Source organism: Pinus tabuliformis, chromosome 1_2 (genome assembly GCF_031772625.1).
Source record: "Pinus tabuliformis cultivar Carrire ecotype Pingquan chromosome 1_2, CPIR1, whole genome shotgun sequence".
Lineage (NCBI taxonomy): Eukaryota > Viridiplantae > Streptophyta > Pinopsida > Pinales > Pinaceae > Pinus > Pinus tabuliformis.
Window position 1 is genome coordinate 20,701,508 of NC_142298.1, and position 6,587 is coordinate 20,708,094.

General features: G+C 33.2%; 1 pseudogene; it reads left to right on the plus strand.

Annotated features, from left to right (window-relative positions):
- Positions 1 to 5,387: 5,387 nt before the first annotated feature.
- LOC149204122 (pathogenesis-related thaumatin-like protein 3.4 pseudogene) lies at positions 5,388 to 5,723 on the plus strand (annotated as a pseudogene).
- Positions 5,724 to 6,587: the final 864 nt, after the last annotated feature.

Consider the following 6,587-nt stretch of genomic DNA (forward strand, 5'->3'; position numbering starts at 1 on the left):
ATAAGAGTATTACAATCATGTTGACTGTAATTGTAGTATCATATTTATAATAAGAATACCATTGCGTGCATGGTTGTTGATTGTAGTATCATATTTATAATAAGAATACAATTGCGTGCATGGTTGCAAGAAGTTCTATTCCTGTAAATGCCAAAGCCAAAGGCGTTTTACTTCTAATTTGTAAATGAGTAATGCTATTTTAGATATCTTAAGGGGTATATGCATCAATTTAGATATCTCTAAGTGATCTTAAATGATTTATTAAATGATTAAAGATGCTTTTATAAATGTTAAAGTAAATAACTATGGATGATTTTATAAATGTGGTTTAAGTAAATAACTCTGGATGATGTTATAAATCTTAAAGTAAATGATTATATAAATTACGTGCTGTTTATCTATGATTAATTAATTATATTTTTTTATTAATGCTATGTTATATTTTTAAATTGTTATTATTATTATAGTTTATATTAAATTTTAAGTAATAATTTATTGTGACTCTTATCTTCAATTAATTATCATTAACATATTTTTTTTATTATTTTTTAGTTAAAAAAAAATCCCATTTATATAAGACGCTATTATATTTACAATAATAACTATATGACAATCCCACACATAAATTTGATAAAGTAGGAAAAAAATAAAGCAATTTAATACAATAAATTATATTTATTAATTTGACAAAGTATGTAAAAAATTACACAATTTAATATGATATATTATATTTATACTCCAAGTTCTTTGCATTGAAAAAATAAAGGGTTCCAAATTTTTGTCTTAATACTTTAATTTTAAATCAAAATAATATATAATCATATTCATAATGATAACAATATTATTACATTCAATATAGTAAACAAATATGAATTTCTAAATAGTATATCTTTGCATGGTAAATGAAGATGTATTTAGATGGTATCTTTGCAATATTGGTGTGGTTGGAAACTACTTGGGAAAAATACAAGTTTAATTAGTAGTTTTTCAGTATGGTAATATGCAGCCTTGCCCAAGTCCACCAAGTCCACCATTTAGGGCGTCCCACCCTACCATGCAGCCTCACCCCAACCACGTCGCACTTCACCGTTCACACAACCGGATCGTCGTGCCCGGATCGTCGTTCCCGAACACGTCGTGCCCAACGCTTCCTCAACTCAGCCGACCGATGCCCATGTCAGCTCGCCCACCTGGTGCTCGGTGTCAACTCACCCGCTCGACGCTCCGTGTCAACTCGCCTGCCTGACGCTCTGTGTCAACTCGCACGCCCCGTGGCCGTGTCAGCTTGCCCGCCTAACGCTCCGTGCAGACTTTTGTTTATTGCCCAACGTGCTCTCTGATCACTACATCCGTAGGCATGGTTGGAATTTGGATTTCTCTTTATCTGTCCTACATTTTTTTTTTGACGTTTTGGATCTTTATGTTTCACATCAAAACCCGCGGTTGGAATTTGGATTTCTCTTTACCCGTCATACAATTTTTTTTTTGAAGTTTTGGATCTTTATTTTTCACATCAAAAACGTTGTGTTTAAAAATTTACCCTTCAATAATGATGTTCTCATAATAGATTAACCCTTCACCAATCCATGATCACAGAGCTCACTGCGGCTTGGCACTCTTATTTAACAGATTTGTAACATAATATTTGTTAAGTTACTAGAAACTCCTGAAGAATTTTCAGGAAATGCGGATCCCTGTTTGCGATACATCAACGAATATGATTCTTGTCCAAAACGCTGTAAAAATGTTTTTTTGTCATTTCAAAAAATCAAAAACTTTAGATTTGGAATTGGATACGTTTCCAAGGGATTTAATTTTTTTTGGAAATATGGAAACGGATCCACGAAAATTGTGATCAAAATCCACATTTAAAATGTTAAAAAGCTTGAAAATTTATATAGCCATAAATAAATAATAGAAATGAAGAAATCAGATATGCAAATAAACTCACTATAAACAGATTCTCAGAGTATTTTTCTAAATCTTTAGAAGCAACTACACTCCATATATTTATCAATGATTCTTACTAAGAAAAAGATAGATGTTCAAAAATGCAAATAAAGGGGTTTGATGAATGTCTTAGTAAAGAGATTTATTTGAGCGATTAATTTTCATTTTGCTTAAGGTTTTGTTAATTGTCATTGATTTTGCCCCTGATTTCATAAATCCCTCCAATATAACAAATCTTCTCTAGCCAATCTTGTGACTGCATATAGTCATGAGGCCAAGCTGACATTGAGAAGATTGAAATGTTCAAATAGGTCTTGATGGAATATTGCAATGATCCCATGGGCCTTTTAATTGTCATGCAAGGAAGATAGATATCATTTTCCATGCATGACACGTTTTTCGAAAGAGTTGGACCCGAAAGCACAAAGGATGTAGCATTTCTGATTACATTATTAATGATGATGATAATATGTTGAATGTTATAATAATCACTAATGATAATGAAAATGTTTATGTTGAATTGATGAAAATGATTTATTTATTTTTTAGATATAAATTATAGATTCTAAAAAATGAATAATAATATATATATCTATATATATATATATATATAGCTTCCTTGTCGTATTGTATTCTAATGCTTTGAAAATTTGTTTCAAACCATGTATCCGTATTTGTTTCAGTGCAACTTAAAATATTTGTGATTAATCAAATCTCTTATGAGTTAATTTTTAATGTAAAACTCAATTAAAATATGAACTTCCTATATATCTTGGATATCTTCGTAAATTCTTACGAAGAAAATATCATGTAAATTGTTTATGTTTAATAAAATTCAACCATTGAGAAGTCTAAAATCAATATGAAGTTGTGACTAACGATTTTCAAGAAAAATATAGTGGAAATTGTTTATGCTAAATAAAATTTAAATTATTATTACATTTAGTATTCAAATAATTAATTTCAAAGGAAAATAATTTTTTTTGGTAGATATCTATAAATGAGTGTTATAATTATTAACTAGTCTTTTTTGGCCTTTCCGATCTAATTTAAAATTCGTCTTCAAATAGATGGATGAGTGCAAAAGAGAGTAGATGGATGAACTAGGAGTTGTAAACAAAGAGAATATATAGAAATCGTTTTTTAGATAACTCGAAAATAAATCAAAATTTTTAACTGACGAAATTTTAGGAAAATATAACGGAAGTTGTTTTTTTCGTTAAAATTTAAATTATTATCAAATTCCGTCCTCCAAGGGAAAGCAAATAATAAAAGTTTAAATTACAAATAATTTATAAATATTCTATTTGATAAAATTCAAATTATTATAATATTTAATCTTTCATGAAAAAGTATAAAATAAATGAAAAGTTGAAACGGATGATTTTTAGGATTTAAAAAAAAAATATCATGAATATTGTTTCTAATATTGTTTGTATTGCGATAAAATTCAAATTATTTTTGCAATTTGTCTATAATTGAGAAGTATTAAATAAATATAAAAATTGAGAAGTATTAAATAAATATAAAAATATGATAAGAATAGATTATATTTCTAAAAAATCAAATTATTATTACATGTAGAGATTGCAAAATTGCATAATATGAGATTTTAGATAATGATGAATCTCCAATTTGATTAATAATGAAATTTCCTCCTCTGTTATTATTTCGGTTCTTTCTCTCTATTTCTTTTGTGATAGATTTTTATTTGATTGATTATCAGAAAAAGAGAAGTAAAACCAGTGACTGATTTAATTCAAGATGACAAAGATGGAAAGTTGGAGCTTATTTGCACAGAAATAAATTACCCCAAATTTAATTATACAGAGAAGAGGCATCTATATCTGGTTCATATATTCAGATTAAAGGAAAATAAATTATACTTAATGAAACTCAAATTCACTTGCAAAGAGTTATGAAATAAAAAAATTAAAAGTTGGCAGCGACTCAGACTCGTAGTGTCTGAAGAAAAAAAATCAATGCCTAACCTGAGGGGGACAATTCGCAGTTTCCTCCGATCCCATTTTCAGGTGGGGTAGCTTTGAATGGGCATATTCCTTTGAGAGTGCGATTGTGGGAAGTAGACAGCCCAAAGCTCTTTCTTTGTGCTTGCGCAGTTTGAAGATGAAGCCACGCCACCATCAATCTGTATCATAAATTTCCATTGCGTTCCGAACCGTGAAATGGAGGGGCAACAATGGCGCTGATTGGCATTTTTACTCGTACTTTACGACCTTGGTCCTATTCTTTCTTCTGTGTTTTTATGTAAAAAAAAGGTGGTGTACTAAGGTCGTGGAGGTGTCCTAGTGGTAAAGTCGGCCTCGTCATGACGGACTGTCTTGTGTTCAATTCGGAGCAAGGTCGTAGCTTGTCGTGCGAGTAGTTAGTCTAAACCAGACCAAGCCCACTACCTTTTGTACAGTGATGTGTGGTTTGATGGTAAGTCACTTGGGCTATGCCCAGGCTGACCGAAGTTCAAATCTCATTGAGTACATTGACCTGCTGTGGTGGTGGCTAGAGGGGTGGATTCCCCTTTCCCCTGAGTCTGCTCTTGCTAAAATCATAGAGACTTAGTATACCCGACTTGCAGGTGGTTGGAGGTGGCTGGTTATGCTCTTGGTGTTATAGTGGCAGCATTGAGGGGGTCTCCCTTAGATTAGGCCAAACAATTACCGATTCATCATGTTGTTAAAAAAATAAATAAAGCAGTGTACTCTATAAAAGGAAGCACAAAGAAAGATGGAAAGGGTGTTCAGATCAATAATCATGGAAAGGGTGTTCAGATCAATAATCATCCGCCATTGCTGATATACTCAAACAACTAATATTATTAAACGCTAATAAAGGTAAGTTTCCCTTTTTAATCGAGTGGCGAATCTATGGTGGTTGCACACTTGCATTTGCAACTTGCAGTGAGGATATGTCAAGTTGTCAACTTGACAAAATAACACAATAGTAGATCTAAAATAAATGGGCGTAAGAACATTTTCTAAAATCTTTTAAACGTCAAAAATAAGTGTTCTACCCTTCCCAGCGCTTCACAAGAAAGGGCATCCACGAAATCCAACCGTCAAATACGGTCAAAATGCCTAATGACATGCCCGTCAAATTCCATCCCTGCCCGCGGGAAGGCCCGCCCTGTGCCTCGACCTGACATGGCCTGCGTTACCAGGAATGCTTTTCTGTTGTTCTGTTTTGTCTTTTGCCTTGGTGCTTCGGTCCACCCGCCCACCTGCGCCTGGGCCTTGCTGGGCAGGGCCAATCATGGAGTGTTGACGTGCCCGCAGGAACAAGCACAGGCAAATTTTGTGGACGAACGGGCTGCTCTTTCGACGCCTCTGGTGAAGGCAGCTGCAACACTGGCGACTGCGGAGGCTTGCTCAGCTGTCAAGCCGCTGGACGGCCTCCCGCAACGCTGGCTGAATATACTCTGAATGGGGACAACGGTCGAGACACGTATGACATATCTGTCGTTGATGGATTCAATCTCCCTCGATACTAGCTGCCAAATACTTGTCTGCAGCAGCAACATAACTGCTAGCTGCCCCACAGAATTGAAAGTAGTTGATGGACGCGACAGTGCTTGTGCTGCTCTTAATACTCCCCAATACTGCTGCACGGGAGACTACGCCAACAACTGCCCTCCTTTCAACTATTCCATGTTCTTCAAGGGGCAGTGCCCACAGGCTTATAGCTATGCCAAAGACGATAATACTAGCACCTTTACCTGCCCTTCTGGTGCTAATTACAACATCGCCTTATGCCCTTAATATTCACAGAATAGTATTCCGGCCGTATACATAAATACAGTTCCCCGTAGTATCATCTTCACAATAAGAGTACCAACCATGTATTTATACATCCACCTCTATTTCATGCAATAAAAGGGAGCTGGCAGTAATAATTTCAGTTGAGATTGAATGATTTTACAGCCATGATTATGTGACTTTTGATGAGTCTGCACTTAATTCAAATCCCTAGAATAAAAGCACTCTATTATCTCTTCATTTACTTTCAAATTGTATGTGCCACAAAAAGGGCAGGGAGTGCAAGTCATATAGTCCTAGTTTGACTGATTTAAGATTATCGGAATTAATAATGAGTTTTCATATAGTTTTTCAATCATGACTTTTGGATATATGTGTTCATATCTTCTTGCTTATGACTTTTGGACTATAATAATGGGCATGCTAGTTTGTATTACCCGCTGCGGAATTAATGAGGAGTTTTCATATAGTTTTTCAATCATGACTTTTGGATATATGTGTTCATATCTTCTTGCTTATGACTTTTGGACTGTAATAATAGGCATTTTGGACTATAATAATAGGCATGCTAGTTTGTATCATAGTTACCAAGTTCGAATTCGAATTCGATAGGATACGATAAAAATTCGGAAAAAAAAAAATTCAATTCGGAGAAAATTCGGCACTATACATCTTTTATATATATATATATATATATATATATATATATACATCATTTATATATATATAAATATATAACTTAAATACTTTTCTTTCATTTTCTTCCCATTTATTTTGAAATTAAAATAAATTTAATCAATATAATATACAAAACTAAAAAATATATCCGTATTTACTTTCTGATTTTATTTTAAAATCCTTTTTATA